This window comes from Culex pipiens, chromosome 1 (genome assembly GCF_016801865.2).
Source record: "Culex pipiens pallens isolate TS chromosome 1, TS_CPP_V2, whole genome shotgun sequence".
In the NCBI taxonomy this organism is placed as follows: Eukaryota; Metazoa; Arthropoda; class Insecta; order Diptera; family Culicidae; genus Culex; species Culex pipiens.
Window position 1 is genome coordinate 21,913,747 of NC_068937.1, and position 19,705 is coordinate 21,933,451.

Consider the following 19,705-nt stretch of genomic DNA (forward strand, 5'->3'; position numbering starts at 1 on the left):
GGTATAATTTTTTCCAATTTCGTCGGGGTCATTATTTGGCCATGAAATGGGGTCCTTAAGCTAAAATTATTCTAAAAGGTTGAAATTTTGAAAGCTGTTTTTTTTATTATTTGATGTACCCCCTAAAGGACATTGCTAAAATTGGCTAGAACTATGGGATAATTTTGACCATTTTCGTCGGGGTCACTATTTTGGCCATAAAATGGGGCCCTTAAGCTAAAATTATTCTAAAAAGTTGGAACTTTGAAAGAGGATTTTTTTAATTATTTGATATATTTTATATTTTTCTGAGTACAATGACCCTTTGTACGACCACAAAGTGTTTAAAATGGATTTTTAAATCAATTTTGAAAAATTAACCTCGCGGTCCTTCTTGACAGAAAAGCTCCTACTTGACAGCTCGCTTCAAGGGGACCATAGTTGATCAATCGAATAAATGTTGTCTTGTCAAATTTTTTTTTGCATTAAAATGAAAAAAAGTGATCAGAAATGGTTTTAAATCGTGTTTTTTAGCGTTGTACATAAAAATTTACATAGGGCTTTAGTACCCAATTCCCGGACGCTTCGAAACCCGGACACTTCAACTTATTTTATCAATTATTTGAATATAAGTTCGCATTATGAATGTCAAAACTGTGTTATTTGATGAATTCTAACATCAACTTTCATTCAAAGTTTGTTTGAACGCTGTAGTTAATGCCAAAACAATAAAATAAAATAAAATTAAAAGTATACCAAAAATGCGAAACATTTCAACGGAAATATTTCATAGGCGTCCGAAGCACCGGGAAGGCAAAGCAGCACAGCTAAAAAAGTAGTGATCCAGATGCGTGTAAAAGTGCTGGATGTGAAATAAATATTGCTTTATTTTATGCAATTTTTTGTAATTTTACGCCCTGAAATATGTAGCCCATTAGTATGGGAAACCTACTTGACCGAAATGTTAAGCTGATATATGCGTTTATCCTTTCAGCTTTTCATCGGTCTGATGGCCGAGTGGGCTAAGGCGCCAGTCCGTACTGTTGGTGCTGGGTTTGAATCCCGTCGGTTGCAACTTTTTTTTGTGTTTGCAAAAATTGTACATGCAGTGTGTAATATTAAGTGTTTATTTTGACGAAGGTGATGTGCATGCTTTTGCATGCGATTTTACCATCGGATTTTTTGCTGTGAGATATTTATGTTTTTGATTTCCTTAAATTCTAGCAAATTTTTATAAAAACTATCGATTGTTTTGATGTTAACAGCTTATTTGAGACCTGAAGAATGCCACTCACTAACATTTCAGTCCAAATTTGTGCGTTTCATAAGCTAAATCGAGTGTCCGGAATTCGAAGCAAAAGTGTTCGGATTTCAAATCAGCTTTTGATAGTGTCCGGGATTCGAAGCACAACAAGTCATTTTAATTTTCAAATTCTGATGAAAAATTGTTAGAAAAGACATATATTGCATGCATTCTCTTAAAACTCACTGTTTATACTAAATCCTGATGATATTTCTACATTTCTACATTATTACATGATTTTTTGCCAGCTATAACAAAAATAATATGGTACTAAGTGTCCGGATTTCGAATTATGACGTTAGTTCCCCGTACCTCTTGGTTGTCCATAATCAAGGTTGGCAATCGGGACACAACAGCGATTAAGAGTTTTTTGCAAATGTTATCAACAAATAAAGGCGCGCAACAGGATGTTGTTATCGAATGTGGGTAAAATGTGAATTGTGGCGTCACTTCAGTGCACTTTTAGACATGGTACTAGGCCGAGATGGCTACGTTTAGTTTGCAAGCGTTTGAATGCGAAGAAACCACTTTCGAGGATTTATCACTAGGGGTGTTCGGAAATAAACTGAGGCAAATCTGCCTTCGCAAAGTCGAACCCAAGCAGTTGACAGAAATTTGCCAGAGGTTCCCGTACATAGAAACGTTGAAAATACTTGACACTGCGCTGTCAAATGAGGTGAAACATGATTTTTTTCAAAACTACACGAACGTTCAAAATCACTCAGTTTTCGTCAAAACCAAACCTACTCAGAAATGTATGAGTAAAGGGTGCATCTGTCAGTTCCTTAAAAATTTCTAAAAATTCCTCATAATTCATTTTTTTTAAATTCTTAAAAATTCATAAAATTTCATCAAAAATTCATAAAAATTCATAAAAATTCCTAAATATTAATAAAAAATCATAAAAATTCCTAAATATTCATAACAAATTATAAAAATTAATAAATATTCATAAAAATTCATAAAAATTCATAAAAAATATAAAAATTCATAAAAATTCATAAAAATTCATAAAAATTCAAAAAAATTCATAAAAATTCATAAAAATTCATAAAAATTCATAAAAATTCATAAAAATTTATAAAAGTTCATAAAAATTCATAAAAATTCATAAAAAATCATAAAAATTCCTTAAATTCCTTTAAATTTCAAAAAAATTATTAAAATTCATTTAAATTCAATAAAACTTATTAAAATTCTATAAAATTCATTTAAATTTATAAAAATTCATATTTTTTTTACAAAGGTCTTGAAAATTCCTAAACATTCTGAAAAATTTGCAAAAATAAAAAAAAATATTAAAATTTATAAAAAATATCTTAAAATTTCCTTAAAAAAATCCTAAGAATTCCTTAAAAATTTCTAAAAAATCCTCATAATTCACTTTTTTTTAATTCTTAAAAAATCATAAAATTTCATCAAAAATTCATAAAAATTCAAAAAAATTACTGAATATTAATGAAAAATCATAAAAATTCCTAAATATTAATAAAAAATCATAAAAAATCATAAAAATTAATAAATATTCATAAAAATTCATAAAAAATTACAAAAATTCATAAAAATTCATAAAAAATCATAAAAATTCATAAAAATTCATAAAAATTCATAAAAATTCATAAAAATTCATAAAAATTCATAAAAATTCATAAAAATTCATAAAAATTCATAAAAATTCATAAAAATTCATAAAAATTCATAAAAATTCATAAAAATTCATAAAAATTCATAAAAATTCATAAAAATTCAAAAAAATTCATAAAAATTCATAAAAATTCATAAAAATTCATAAAAATTCATAAAAATTCATAAAAATTCATAAAAATTCATAAAAGCTCGTAAAAATTCATAAAAATTCATAAAAATTCATAAAAATTCATAAAAATTCGTAAAAATTCCTAAAAATTCATAAAAATTCATAATAATTCATAATAATTCATAAAAATTCATAAAAATTCGTAAAAATTCATAAAAATTCATTAAAATTCATAAAAAATCATAAAAATTCATAAAAATTCATGAAAATTTATAAAAATTCATAAAAATTCATAAAAATTCATAAAAATTCATAAAAATTCATAAAAATTCATAAAAATTCATAAAAATTCATAAAAATTCATAAAAGTTCATAAAAAAATTCATAAAAATTCATAAAAAAATAATTTTTGAGTAGGTTCGGTTTTGACGAAAACTGAGTGATTTTGAACGTGTGTGTATAATTTAGACAATTTTTATATTTTTTGTCGTTCCAGGACCAGGTAACAATCGCAAATAACCTGACACAACTGGAAACCCTCCAAATTACAATTCAGCAGAGAGAATTCCAGGATATAACATTCGTAGAAGAGCTACCGAAATTGAAACACCTTAAGTTAAAATCAGATGGAAGTTACGGCTCGACAGGTGGATACAACTGGCTGAATTTTTATGAACCAAAGCATTGTAATTTGGAAGAACTTAATTTAGAAAACTTTTCACAAAGTAAATTAAGTTTTAATTCTTTTGATTGGTTCGCTAAATTCCCACATCTGCAATGCGTAACGTTGACGGACTGTTTTGTAGACGGTTGGTTCAATGTTGTCAATCAGCTTAGTAAACTGAGGATGCTTCGCTATTTAGAAATGAATAATGTGTCATCACGTACAGCAGAAGTAAATGTTGTGACAAATAGATTTTTTAATCTTGAAGTTTTAAAAATTAAAAAGTGTAATTTTCCAATTGACATATTGTCCACGTTTCTGAGGCAGTGTTCACAAATTTTAAATAGCGTTTATTTGCTGGAAAATGTTATTCTTTTAACCGATCCAAATTTAACACTTGAAGGTTTGCTGCAAAATAGGATTCAATATTTTGGTGACTTTTTATTGAATGAAACTCAGGTTTCTTCAGATTCATCATTGGAGAGCATCAGTGTTGTTTTAAACAAACCAGAGGGAAGTATGCAGAACTATTAGATTAAACCATAGACTATGGATTAAACTTTGTTATAATTATTTTACACAGTTTTTAAAAATGTGTAGGGTGTTGGTGATAAATAAAAATAAATTAATTTTAAAAGTTTTAGTTTGTTTTATTCTTCTTTAAATAATTTCTGTTTTTCATAAAAACGCCACTTTAAAAAAAATCATAACGCCCCTCTCTTCAGCTTTCAATAAAACGCCTCAATTTATCTGTTGCCGCGTCGTCTCCACCAACCGGGTTGCCGTCGCTCGTGTTGCATAACTTTCGGGCGCGACCACGTACGTTCACTACACAGCAAGACAAAACAAACCGCACCCGAACTGATCTGAAGGCAACCCAAAATTGGGCCAATCCCACCCAAATCCACCGCTTTCTTAAGCTTGAATCGTTTTCGAAGCTTTCTTTTTCAAGAAAAACTTGAAAAAAGGGAGAAAGTGCACATTTCTTTTCACTTTCACGTCGCTTCTTTTTATCGCGACTCGTGCTAGAGTAGGAGTGAATCTTAAAAGAGCGAAGGAGGATTATCCCCGGGCTGCAACAAGCTAGGGCTGATGTGGTGCACGTTGCCGAGCTTTCGGGCGCAGTGATTTTTGGCTCTCACCACACTTTCACTTTCACGTTGGTGAATGTTGGCTCGTTATGATGGCTGCGATTTTTTTATTTTGTTTTGAAGGGAAAGAGTTGTGTAGTTTATTTTTGCGCCATTTGCATAACGGCAGCTAATTTGGACGTCTGACGACGGTTGCCTTGAACGGGGGAGTTGGTTTATTGTTTAAGGATTTCTCTATTTTGTTTGGGATTCGTTGAGTTGTCTAACATTTTTTTCAAACAACTGGTGGAATTTTGGTTTTAAACCAAAACCAAAACCAAAACCAAAACCAAAACCAAAACCAAAACCAAAACCAAAACCAAAACCAAAACCAAAACCAAAACCAAAACCAAAACCAAAACCAAAACCAAAACCAAAACCAAAACCAAAACCAAAACCAAAACCAAAACCAAAACCAAAACCAAAACCAAAACCAAAACCAAAACCAAAACCAAAACCAAAACCAAAACCAAAACCAAAACCAAAACCAAAACCAAAACCAAAACCAAAACCAAAACCAAAACCAAAACCAAAACCAAAACCAAAACCAAAACCAAAACCAAAACCAAAACCAAAACCAAAACCAAAACCAAAACCAAAACCAAAACCAAAACCAAAACCAAAACCAAAACCAAAACCAAAACCAAAACCAAAACCAAAACCAAAACCAAAACCAAAGTGTAAACAAAGTGCACTCAATCGATAGGTTCTGCGATGCACTTGATTTTCGTCAGGCATTATCTGATAAGACTTTCTTCATTCATTGTTACGAACTCTTATCGGAAATGTATATGACAGGTTTGTGGCGTCATCGTGAGTCAATATTACCACTCAATGATATAAGAAAAGAAGAAAAAAAAAATGCAATTTCACGTCACTCGTATTGCTGTTCTTATTTTTTGTCTACGATTTGACACTGTTATTTAGATGAATTTGTAAAAAAAAGTTCGCTCAGTTCAAATAACTCATTTCTGAGTTATTGTCACTCACAGATTTCCTCAAACTTAGTCAGGAATGAGTTTAGAGAAGTTTGCTTTTAACATATTCTGGTTGAATTTTACTTGAATTCTGGGTAATTTTTAACCATACTCGAGTAAAATTTATCCAAAAAAATTGGTGAAAAAAATCCAAAATCTCATTGCTGAAAAGATTAGGTTTTGAGCAGTCGGAATGAAATCAACACAAAAATGATACCTTTTCTTACCATGACCACATCACTCTAAATTGAATAGCCCTAGTTTGGTCCCCAATATTGATCCTTTCCTTTATTAACTATCCAGGTTTTTAAGCGAAGATGGCGTTCGAATATTGAACGTCCGAAATGTCAAAATCGCGCAGTAGCACCAACATTAGAAAAAAATGCGACTGTCATGCCATGGCACACTTTTTTAGTAATGTTGGTACCACTGCGTGATTTTGACATTTCGGGCGTTCACCATTCGAACGCCATTTTCGCTTAAAAAGCTGGATAGAAAATCCTTCCCTAAAAAAAACTTGTTAACCCTTATCCCGCATCATGGAAAATTATCTTCCCCATTTTTTTTCGAAAGCCATCCCGATTATTCCCGCAAACGGAACTCCATCGCAGCAGGCGGCCGCCGCCGCCAATTCACATAATCCCAACTTCCGGCGGAAGGAAATTGACAATAGCCCCCAACGAGTTGGGAAGGGCGGCCACCAAAGTAGGCTGGTCAGCAATATCACATGTCACTCCTATAGTGATAACAACAACAACAAAAACAAATTTTTTGTCGAAATTGGTGAAATTTCGTTCAAAAATAGAAAAAAGAGTAATTTTACATGATCGTGTAAGTTGAAATTAGTTTGACAGAAACAGCAACAGCTGTCAAAAAGACATACACCGAAAAAAATATCATTCGGCAATTCAATAAATCTTACGACAATTTTGATTTTTTAAGCTTAAATTGTAAATGAATAGAAGATAAAAGAAGACCTCAACCATGAAATCGTATAAATCAGATTTTCTGCATTGCAGTGAAACGACAAGGAATGCACCGAAAGGAAGCAGAAAAAGAAGATTTATTGCTGTCAATATTGAAGGCAATGATAGTCGATGCAAGCAACAGCAGCACCCACTTGTTGAAGGAAGCTGTGAAAAATGCATCATAGACTCACTTGAGAGGTATCTTTCACGTCTGAGCCGTCGTCACTAGTTTTGCTTTTTTGCATACTCTCAGGCGCTAGTTCTATTTCTAGCAGCAGCAGTCACGTCTAGACATTTGTTTGAACGTCTTCCTCCTGCTGCAAATATAAATTTTCCGTGCAACACACAATACACCCCGAGGATTGTGTTTGCCGATTTGATATGAAACCTTTCGCTCTTTTTTACACACTGAACAAATCTTCCACCTGGGAATAGTTCAATCTGTGCGCGGCGCCATCTTTGTTTGTACACTGGGGTAAAAACACACCTGGGAAATTCCTGACCGATCCATGAACGCACGTCCTGTCTCGGAGAAGGCGTCACAGGCCTGAGTTCGTTGACCCCCCGGGTCGTCGTCGTCGTCATCGATGCAGTGCAGTGCGTACTGCCTACCATCCGGGCGCGCGCAACGCATATATTTGTTCACTCTTGCAGCAGAGGAGGTTCCGTGCCGGACACGGAACCGGAGCGAAACTGGAACAAATAGGCGCCAGAGGGACTCTTCTTTTGAGTTTGTCAGCTGGTAGGGGAAGGGTGCGTGATTTTGGAAGAGAAATAATTTGAAACACTGAAAAAAATTTAGTTGTAAATAATACCTACTGAAAACAATAGATGAAAAAAATGATCTTTTTTTCAAATGCAAGAAAACAGTAAATTTCAAGCCGAAAATAACAGTTCTACCGTAATCTAAAGCCGGAGGGAAGAAAAAAAAACAGCTTAGTTAGTGCATGTTACTAACAAACACACGTTCGTACTCGTCCAGCTTGCACTCTTCACGTGAGAAACAGGAAATGCTTGGTTCTTTCCTTTATTTTGACCGTTTTCTCTGACTAAAAAGCTTTAAAATTAGTTTTTTCTAGGTTTTTTTATTTATTTATATTTATTTTGATAAAATGAATTCCGAAAAAAATCTAAGTTTCTAAAATTGTCAAAATTGACAAAATTGACAAAATTGTCAAATTGTCAAAATTGTCAAAATTGTCAAAATTGTCAAAATTGTCAAAATTGTCAAAATTGTCAAAATTGTCAAAATTGTCAAAATTGTCAAAATTGTCAAAATTGTCAAAATTGTCAAAATTGTCAAAATTGTCAAAATTGTCAAAATTGTCAAAATTGTCAAAATTTTCAAAATTGTCAAAATTGTCAAAATTGTCAAAATTGTCAAAATTGTCAAAATTGTCAAAATTGTCAAAATTGTCAAAATTGTCAAAATTGTCAAAATTGTCAAAATTGTCAAAATTGTCAAAATTGTCAAAATTGTCAAAATTGTCAAAATTGTCAAAATTGTCAAAATTGTCAAAATTGTCAAAATTGTCAAAATTGTCAAAATTGTCAAAATTGTCAAAATTGTCAAAATTGTCAAAATTGTCAAAATTTTCAAAATTGTCAAAATTGTCAAAATTGTCAAAATTGTCAAAATTGTCAAAATTGTCAAAATTGTCAAAATTGTCAAAATTGTCAAAATTGTCAAAATTGTCAAAATTGTCAAAATTGTCAAAATTGTCAAAATTGTCAAAATTGTCAAAATTGTCAAAATTGTCAAAATTGTCAAAATTGTCAAAATTGTCAAAATTGTCAAAATTGTCAAAATTGTCAAAATTGTCAAAATTGTCAAAATTGTCAAAATTGTCAAAATTGTCAAAATTGTCAAAATTGTCAAAATTGTCAAAATTGTCAAAATTGTCAAAATTGTCAAAATTGTCAAAATTGTCAAAATTGTCAAAATTGTCAAAATTGTCAAAATTGTCAAAATTGTCAAAATTGTCAAAATTGTCAAAATTGTCAAAATTGTCAAAATTGTCAAAATTGTCAAAATTGTCAAAATTGTCAAAATTGTCAAAATTGTCAAAATTGTCAAAATTGTCAAAATTGTCAAAATTGTCAAAATTGTCAAAATTGTCAAAATTGTCAAAATTGTCAAAATTGTCAAAATTGTCAAAATTGTCAAAATTGTCAAAATTGTCAAAATTGTCAAAATTGTCAAAATTGTCAAAATTGTCAAAATTGTCAAAATTGTCAAAATTGTCAAAATTGTCAAAATTGTCAAAATTGTCAAAATTGTCAAAATTGTCAAAATTGTCAAAATTGTCAAAATTGTCAAAATTGTCAAAATTGTCAAAATTGTCAAAATTGTCAAAATTGTCAAAATTGTCAAAATTGTCAAAATTGTCAAAATTGTCAAAATTGTCAAAATTGTCAAAATTGTCAAAATTGTCAAAGTTGTCAAAATTTTCAAAATTGTCAAAATTGTCAAAAATGTCAAAGTTGTCAAAATTGTCAAAATTGTCAAAATTGTCAAAATTGTCAAAATTGTCAAAATTGTCAAAATTGTCAAAATTGTCAAAATTGTCAAAACTGTAAAAGTTGACAAAATTGATAATATTAAAGTGAATAGATCCCTTTCCCAGAGTCGCCAAGAGGCTGTACCGTATCGCAGGATAATGACCGTGTCCGGCAAGAGGGAAAAAAAAGAAACCAACAACGACCAACCTCGTGTTTATGACCTTCTGCAGCTTCCTTGTTTTTGACGACCGGCAACGGAGTAGGCTCTGGCACGGGGTGATTAATTTTAAAAACAGTTGCAAACTGAGTATTTATGGGCTGGGAATTTTTGCTGGAAATAAACTTGTAATGAAAAAAGTTTGTGTGCATTTTCAATGATTCATTTCTCGGAACTTTTCGGTTTGCACTTCGCGGCCATTTTCCCCACCCGGAGAAACGTCAAATTACTGTCAACACGGATGCTGCGATGACCACTAGAGAGGGGGGATGAGTTGAAATATATTGGTGTTGTTTCCAACTGTAAAGAAAACTCCAGCCATAAATCACCCCCAATTAAAATGTCCAGCTAGTTTTACACCCACACACACACTCTCAAACACACACTCACAGTCTAGACGCCGAGCTGTCACCGAGATAAAAAATAAATAACAAGTTTGAAAAACAAGCTCATTTTGCTGGGTACCGGTTGACCGTGTAGCTGTCAAACGTGGAATCGTTACACGCTTAAACAATTTCAATCATGAAAAGGGTTTAGAATAGATTAAAGTTGTGTCGATCGCCAGATGGCAGTAGGCTTGGGTCGCATCCTTGAACCGCTTTGATGGCTTTCCGGATCACAAATTTCGTGGGAACGAACCAGCCAAAAAGTGGGACTTTCATTAGTAAATGAATCGTAAATAGGCTTAGAGACGGAAGTTCTGGGGGTTCACCGTGTGAAATTGGGTAAACAGTTGAAGGTCGTGGAAGTTTTGGGCCCGTGGCGCACCTGCTGGAAGTAATTTTGAAAGCACTTTCAGGGACGCGTTTGTTTTTTGAGAGTTGGTTTCAATATTGTTTCCACCTTCATTAAATTGCTTCAAAATTATGCAAAGCTTGCTGAATTTAAATTCAGCGTGTAGTCACGTAAACAAAAACGTTTGACAGTTCAATGTAGTGAATTTTATTCAAATATGACATTTGTTCCCTTTACTCAATTTTGAGTAGGTGCGGCTATGACGAAAACTGAGTGATTTTGAATGTGATAACGGGCGCCCAAAGCACACTTTGATGACAGTTTCGACCAAAACAAACCCATTAGGGGTGTCTAACCGTAATTATTCCCAACTTTGAAAGGTTTTCGGCTCGAGTCAACAAGAAACTTCCAGGACCGGAAAAAACACAGTCACCAATGGGCATGCTATTAATAAACTGGTTCCGCCGCGACCAATTGTCTGGGCGGTAGTAACTGTCACTTTACGGAAGTATTGTGCGCTGTCATTCCTGCACGCAAAACGAAGAATGGGGAAGAAACGGGATGGATATTAATAGTGATGGAGATGATGATCGTGAGGGAATGTATAAATAAATAAACTCCCGAAAAAGAAAAAAAAACCCCATGAAAACAAGAAGAAGAACGAAATTTCAACTTTTTCTTCCCGAATCGGCCCAGCTGAGCCGTCCCTTTTTGCCTGATTGGGACCTGCTCCAGAGAGGAGGGGACCCTTCACAGAATCCAACAATGGGCCCCCCTCCGTGGATGGAAAACTTTGGCAATACACACGTTCCGGAATCTAGGTCACCAGTCCTGCTATTTTTCTCCCCGCCGACGGACTCCTTTCATTCATTCAAAACCTCTCGTACACAAACAGATCTTGCTTTGCAATCCGAAGTAGGCTTTGTTGTGGTGACGTTTGCCAAGTAATAACAACCGAGCGGTTAGGTTAGGCCACGCGGTTCCCTTTTCCCCCACTTGGGAATTGATTTACGGGCTTTAAGGAGCCTGCTTTGATTGTGGTTTCGTTGCTGGGTTTCTTGACAGTGGTCAGCATTTTTTTCAACTTTGAACAAAATTTGTTTTAACCCAAACTTGAGTTTGATCTTGCACGCGTGTAATCGTGCAGTTTTCTGTCAAATTTTGACATTTAAACAAATGTCATCTATTTTTGAACGAAATTTCACCAAATTCGACCAAAAATTTGTTGTTGTTGTTGTTGTTGTTATCATTATGGAGTGACAGGGAGTATTGCTGACCAGCCTACTTTGGTGGCCGCCTCCCAACTCATCGGGGGCTATTGTCAATTTCCTTCCGCCGGAAGTTGGGATTATGTAAATTGATGGTGGTCGCCTACTGCGATGGAGTTCGTATTGCGGGAATAATCGGGATGATTTCCAAGCAGAGAAATAAATAGGGATGATATTTTTCCATGAATCGGGAAAAGGGTTAACATAGTTTTTTAGGGCAAAGGATTTTCTATGGTGACTAAATAAAGGGATCAATATTCGGGACTAGGACTAGGGTTATTCAATATAGAGTATGTGGTCATGGTAAGGAAAGATATTATGTTTTAGTTAATTTCATTCAGACTCAGACTTCTGACTTTCAGGGTTCCCAGGATACTAAACTTCTCAAAACTCATTTCGGAACAAGTTTGCTGAAATGTGTGAGTGATAACTTAGAAATGAGTTATTTGAAATGAGCGTGTTGTGATTATTCAAAAGATTCGATCAAAACATTCACTAATCAGCAGAGATTTTTGTAAGAAAGCCTGACTTTTGTCAAATTCGCTGAGCAAACAGCAAACACGAGTGACGTTTTCCCGGCACAGTCCATTGTTAGTTTGTTTTTGTTTTGGTTTTCGTGGCACTCACACTAAAGCAAATTAAGATCACGAGTACCTATGATATACAGCCTTGTCGGAGTCTCATCTTTTTGTTGCTGTTGCTGTTGCTGTTGCTGTTGCTGTTGCTGTTGCTGTTGCTGTTGCTGTTGCTGTTGCTGTTGCTGTTGCTGTTGCTGTTGCTGTTGCTGTTGCTGTTGCTGTTGCTGTTGCTGTTGCTGTTGCTGTTGCTGTTGCTGTTGCTGTTGCTGTTGCTGTTGCTGTTGCTGTTGCTGTTGCTGTTGCTGTTGCTGTTGCTGTTGCTGTTGCTGTTGCTGTTGCTGTTGCTGTTGCTGTTGCTGTTGCTGTTGCTGTTGCTGTTGCTGTTGCTGTTGCTGTTGCTGTTGCTGTTGCTGTTGCTGTTGCTGTTGCTGTTGCTGTTGCTGTTGCTGTTGCTGTTGCTGTTGCTGTTTTTGTTTTTGTTTTTGTTTTTGTTTTTGTTTTTGTTTTTGTTTTTGTTTACAGTGAGCACCTAAAACTGCTTTCAAAACTGATTCCAAGTCTTCAAACCAGTGCTGCCACCTATCTCCCTGATGTCAGGCTAGCTTCCACAACGTTACTGTCCTGTCATTTCCGTGATTTATTGCCGTCGCTGCAAAATCCCTCACCGTAAAGCCATCATGTGCCTCTGGATTTTATGGCCTACTACGATTACTAGTGGGCGCCTACTTCGATGTTTGTTGTTTTCCCCCTCTGGAACATAACCTAGAGATTTAATGGGATTTTCAAGCCGATAAGACACACACACACCACTGAAGACTTTCATTCCGTCCAACACGTGTGTTAGTCCGTGTAGTCAAACAGATAGCAAATCAATCAAAAATAACGTACGAGCAATTAAAATTTATCTCGCGCCGGTGGTGTCCACCGGGCTGCCTAACTCGCAGGCGAAGCGCGTCGCTTCCTGGTCGGATTTATGGCCGCGGTCACACCCCGAGAGTGCGGAACATAAATCGAGACGGATGACAGTCGCTTTTTTTCTTAGCCTACCCTCAAGGGGCAGCTTCACAGTGCACGCTGCATACGTTCCAGGCGTTTCTCGTAATGTTTGCTACAAGCGATAAATTTATATTTATACTTATCGATTGGGAAGAAAAACACAAGGAGAGAGCGGGAAAATAATAATCATCATCACTCACACCCGGGCGTCTTGTAGCAATGTTGTTCTCAAGGTTGACGCTGGGGAACATGGTCCAGATTCCCGGGTCGACCCCGGCATAATCCAGGCTTGTTTTGCGGTGTGGCAGGGAAAGAATGCAACCAAGCGAATTGGTTTCCCATTCATCAAATTCGATTTGACACGAATGCAACATCGTACCAGAATTGTGCCTTTCGAAGTTGTGCAATAGATGTCACACTGGGAAATTCAAAAATTGTCAAAATTGTCAAAATTGTCAAAATTGTCAAAACTTGTTATAATTGTTTAAAATTGTCAAAATTGTCTAAATTGTCAAAATTTTTTATAATTGTTTAAAATTGTTTAAAATTGTCAAAATTGTCAAAATTGTCAAAATTGTCAAAATTGCCAAAATTGTCAAAATTGTCAAAATTGTCAAAATTGTCAAAACTGTCAAAATTGTCAAAATTGTCAAAATTGTCAAAATTGTCAAAATTGTCAAAATTGTCAAAATTGTCAAAATTGTCAAAATTGTGAAAATTGTCAAAATTGTCAAAATTGTCAAAATTGTCAAAATTGTCAAAATTGTCAAAATTGTCAAAATTGTCAAAATTGTCAAAATTGTCAAAATTGTCAAAATTGTCAAAATTGTCAAAATTGTCAAAATTGTCAAAATTGTCAAAATTGTCAAAATTGTCAAAATTGTCAAAATTGTCAAAATTGTCAAAATTGTCAAAATTGTCAAAATTGTCAAAATTGTCAAAATTGTCAAAATTGTCAAAATTGTCAAAATTGTCAAAATTGTCAAAATTGTCAAAATTGTCAAAATTGTCAAAATTGTCAAAATTGTCAAAATTGTCAAAATTGTCAAAATTGTCAAAATTGTCAAAATTGTCAAAATTGTCAAAATTGTCAAAATTGTCAAAATTGTCAAAATTGTCAAAATTGTCAAAATTGTCAAAATTGTCAAAATTGTCAAAATTGTCAAAATTGTCAAAATTGTCAAAATTGTCAAAATTGTCAAAATTGTCAAAATTGTCAAAATTGTCAAAATTGTCAAAATTGTCAAAATTGTCAAAATTGTCAAAATTGTCAAAATTGTCAAAATTGTCAAAATTGTCAAAATTGTCAAAATTGTCAAAATTGTCAAAATTGTCAAAATTGTCAAAATTGTCAAAATTGTCAAAATTGTCAAAATTGTCAAAATTGTCAAAATTGTCAAAATTGTCAAAATTGTCAAAATTGTCAAAATTGTCAAAATTGTCAAAATTGTCAAAATTGTCAAAATTGTCAAAATTGTCAAAATTGTCAAAATTGTCAAAATTGTCAAAATTGTCAAAATTGTCAAAATTGTCAAAATTGTCAAAATTGTCAAAATTGTCAAAATTGTCAAAATTGTGAAAATTGTCAAAATTGTCAAAATTGTCAAAATTGTCAAAATTGTGAAAATTGTGAAAATTGTGAAAATTGTGAAAATTGTGAAAATTGTCAAAATTGTCAAAATTGTCAAAATTGTCAAAATTGTCAAAATTGTCAAAATTGTCAAAATTGTCAAAATTGTCAAAATTGTCAAAATTGTCAAAATTGTCAAAATTGTCAAAATTGTCAAAATTGTCAAAATTGTCAAAATTGTCAAAATTGTCAAAATTGTCAAAATTGTCAAAATTGTCAAAATTGTCAAAATTGTCAAAATTGTCAAAATTGTCAAAATTGTCAAAATTGTCAAAATTGTCAAAATTGTCAAAATTGTCAAAATTGTCAAAATTGTCAAAATTGTCAAAATTGTCAAAATTGTCAAAATTGTCAAAATTGTCAAAATTGTCAAAATTGTCAAAATTGTCAAAATTGTCAAAATTGTCAAAATTGTCAAAATTGTCAAAATTGTCAAAATTGTCAAAATTGTCAAAATTGTCAAAATTGTCAAAATTGTCAAAATTGTCAAAATTGTCAAAATTGTCAAAATTGTCAAAATTGTCAAAATTGTCAAAATTGTCAAAATTGTCAAAATTGTCAAAATTGTCAAAATTGTCAAAATTGTCAAAATTGTCAAAATTGTCAAAATTGTCAAAATTGTCAAAATTGTCAAAATTGTCAAAATTGTCAAAATTGTCAAAATTGTCAAAATTGTCAAAATTGTCAAAATTGTCAAAATTGTCAAAATTGTCAAAATTGTCAAAATTGTCAAAATTGTCAAAATTGTCAAAATTGTCAAAATTGTCAAAATTGTCAAAATTGTCAAAATTGTCAAAATTGTCAAAATTGTCAAAATTGTCAAAATTGTCAAAATTGTCAAAATTGTCAAAATTGTCAAAATTGTCAAAATTGTCAAAATTGTCAAAATTGTCAAAATTGTCAAAATTGTCAAAATTGTCAAAATTGTCAAAATTGTCAAAATTGTCAAAATTGTCAAAATTGTCAAAATTGTCAAAATTGTCAAAATTGTCAAAATTGTCAAAATTGTCAAAATTGTCAAAATTGTCAAAATTGTCAAAATTGTCAAAATTGTCAAAATTGTCAAAATTGTCAAAATTGTCAAAATTGTGAAAATTGTCAAAATTGTCAAAATTGTCAAAATTGTCAAAATTGTCAAAATTGTCAAAATTGTCAAAATTGTCAAAATTGTCAAAATTGTCAAAATTGTCAAAATTGTCAAAATTGTCAAAATTGTCAAAATTGTCAAAATTGTCAAAATTGTCAAAATTGTCAAAATTGTCAAAATTGTCAAAATTGTCAAAATTGTCAAAATTGTCAAAATTGTCAAAATTGTCAAAATTGTCAAAATTGTCAAAATTGTCAAAATTGACAAAATTGTCAAAATTGTCAAAATTGTCAAAATTGTCAAAATTGTCAAAATTGTCAAAATTGTCAAAATTGTCAAAATTGTCAAAATTGTCAAAATTGTCAAAATTGTCAAAATTGTCAAAATTGTCAAAATTGTCAAAATTGTCAAAATTGTCAAAATTGTCAAAATTGTCAAAATTGTCAAAATTGTCAAAATTGTCAAAATTGTCAAAATTGTCAAAATTGTCAAAATTGTCAAAATTGTCAAAATTGTCAAAATTGTCAAAATTGTCAAAATTGTCAAAATTGTGAAAATTGTCAAAATTGTCAAAATTGTCAAAATTGTCAAAATTGTCAAAATTGTCAAAATTGTCAAAATTGTCAAAATTGTCAAAATTGTCAAAATTGTCAAAATTGTCAAAATTGTCAAAATTGTCAAAATTGTCAAAATTGTCAAAATTGTCAAAATTGTCAAAATTGTCAAAATTGTCAAAATTGTCAAAATTGTCAAAATTGTCAAAATTGTCAAAATTGTCAAAATTGTCAAAATTGTCAAAATTGTCAAAATTGTCAAAATTGTCAAAATTGTCAAAATTGACAAAATTGTCAAAATTGTCAAAATTGTCAAAATTGTCAAAATTGTCAAAATTGTCAAAATTGTCAAAATTGTCAAAATTGTCAAAATTGTCAAAATTGTCAAAATTGTCAAAATTGTCAAAATTGTCAAAATTGTCAAAATTGTCAAAATTGTCAAAATTGTCAAAATTGTCAAAATTGTCAAAATTGTCAAAATTGTCAAAATTGTCAAAATTGTCAAAATTGTCAAAATTGTCAAAATTGTCAAAATTGTCAAAATTGTCAAAATTGTCAAAATTGTCAAAATTGTCAAAATTGTCAAAATTGTCAAAATTGTCAAAATTGTCAAAATTGTCAAAATTGTCAAAATTGTCAAAATTGTCAAAATTGTCAAAATTGTCAAAATTGTCAAAATTGTCAAAATTGTCAAAATTGTCAAAATTGTCAAAATTGTCAAAATTGTCAAAATTGTCAAGATTGTCAAAATTTGTTATAATTGTTTAAAATTGTTTAAAATTGTCAAAATTGTCAAAATTGTCAAAATTGTCAAAATTGTCAAAATTGTCAAAATTGTCAAAATTGTCAAAACTGTCAAAATTGTCAAAATTGTCAAAATTGTCAAAATTATCAAAATTTGTTATAATTGTTTAAAATTGTTTAAAATTGTCAAAATTGTCAAAATTGTCAAAATTTTCAAAATTTTCAAAATTGTCAAAATTGTCAAAATTGTCAAAACTGTCAAAATTGTCAAAATTGACAAAATGGGGTCCTAAAATGAAGCTTAGATTGCTGATATTATTGTTTACAGCGATAAAGCTTATTTTTCTGAGTACAATGACCCTTTGTACGACCACAAAGAGTTTAAAATGGATTTTTAAATCAATTTTGAAAAATTATCCTCGCGGTCCTTCTTGACAGAAAAGGTCCTACTTGACAGCTCGTTCCAAGGGGACCATAGTTGATCCATCGAAAAAAGGTTGTCTTGTCAATATTTTTTTTTTGCATTAAAATGAATAAAAGTGATCAGAAATTGTTTTTAATCGTGTTTTTTGCCGCTGTACATAAAAATTTTGATAGGGCTTTAGTACCCAATTGACAAAATTGTCAAAATTGTCAAAATTGACAAAATTGACAAAATTGACAAAATTGTCAAAATTGTCAAAATTGTCAAAATTGTCAAAATTGTCAAAATTGTCAAAATTGTCAAAATTGTCAAAATTGTCAAAATTGTTTAAAATTGTTTAAAATTGTTTAAAATTGTTTAAAATTGTTTAAAATTGTTTAAAATTGTTTAAAATTGTTTAAAATTGTTTAAAATTGTTTAAAATTGTTTAAAATTGTTTAAAATTGTTTAAAATTGTTAAAAATTGTTAAAAATTGTTAAAAATTGTTAAAAATTGTTAAAAATTGTTTAAAATTGTTTAAAATTGTTTAAAATTGTTTAAAATTGTTTAAAATTGTATAAAATTGTTTAAAATTGTTTAAAATTGTTTAAAATTGTTTAAAATTGTTTAAAATTGCTTAAAATTGTTTAAAATTGTTTAAAATTGTTTAAAATTGTTTAAAATTGTTTAAAATTGTTTAAAATTGTTTAAAATTGCTTAAAATTGTTTAAAATTGTTTAAAATTGTTTAAAATTGTTTAAAATTGTCTAAAATTGTTTAAAATTGTTTAAAATTGTTGAAAATGGTTGAAAATTTTTTAAACTTGTTTAAAATGGTTAAAAATTGTTTTAAAATTGTTTTAAATTGTTTAAAATTGTTTAAAATTGTTTAAACTTTTTCTAAATTGTTTAAGTTTTTTTGAAATTGTTTAAAATTGTTTAAAATTGTTTAAAATTGTTTAAAATTGTTTAAAATTGTTTAAAATTGTTTAAAATAGTTTAAAATTGTTTAAAATTGTTTAAAATTATTGAAAATTGTTTAAAATTGTTTAAAATTCTCTGAAATGGTTAAAAATTGTTTTAAAATTGTTTTAAATTGTTTAAAATTGTTTAAAATTGTTTAAACTTTTTCTAAATTGTTTAAGTTTTTTTGAAATTGTTTAAAAATGTTTAAAATTGTTTAAAATTGTTTAAAATAGTTTAAAATTGTTTAAAATTGTTTAAAATTGTTTAAAATTATTGATATTTGTTTAAAATTGTTTAAAATTCTCTAAAATGGTTAATAATTGTTTTAAAATTGTTTTAAATTGTTTAAAATTGTTATCATTGTTTATAATTTACAAAAAATATAATAGTGACAGTTCACACGCTAATTTTTTTTTACCCACTAAATTTCCCTCCGTGCAACCCCCTTTTTTCGTGCTGTTTTATTGGGGGGAATTTATTCAGTCTAGACGACCCAGCTCATTTTTTTTTCGTCCGACACACGAATCGTCCTGGTGAACCATATTCCGTCGATTGGTTGCACCCCATCATCATCGCCATCGTCGACATTTGTCAAAACCAATCGAAGCAAGCCTTGACGGCGACGTGCCCCCGGGAGGACAATGATGACAAGAAGTGCTCTCCTGCTGCGTCCAAAACAACAGGCACGCATCCAATTGACCCACTTCTGGGCGGGAATAATTTAGAGTGCAACGCGTTGACAGCTGACAGGCGAAAACCGCAGCAACCGGATTTGATTGGAAGCAACAACGGCGGTGAAGGTCAATGCGTCAGTGCACGCTAAGATGAAGCTGAGTTGACGTTGAGTTTAGTGCTCTTTTGCTGCATGGGTTTAAAGAAATAAACAATTCAATTTACAGTTTGCCTAATGTTTTGAAAGAATTCCAAAACGACGCAACAGCGCCATAAAACTCTCCATTAATCTCCGCGTCAATAAATGCCAAGTCTAGTCTCCATTTAACAATCACGGCGCACTGACAGTTCTGTCTTTTGAGGGCGTAATGTTCGCCATAAATATTTCACACACACGCAGTAGGCCGCTGTAGGATGTCACTTTTATGTGCATTTGACAGCCTGCCGCTGCTGCTAGGACAAACATGCCATAAAATGGTTTGATCTCGCCTTTCCCGGGAATGTTTTGTAAAACAATGGCCTCATAGAACTGTCAGCTCCACGCACACATTAAAAGGCGCTTCGGTGGTGGGATTT

General features: G+C 31.4%; 1 long non-coding RNA gene across 1 annotated transcript; it reads left to right on the plus strand.

The window, feature by feature from the left end:
- Nucleotides 1-1,496: 1,496 nt before the first annotated feature.
- Nucleotides 1,497-4,342, plus strand: LOC128092450 (uncharacterized). Its single transcript, XR_008211780.1, has 2 exons — nt 1,497-1,958; nt 3,535-4,342. It is a non-coding gene; the product is annotated as an uncharacterized LOC128092450 (long non-coding RNA).
- The last annotated feature ends 15,363 nt before the right edge of the window (nt 4,343-19,705 follow it).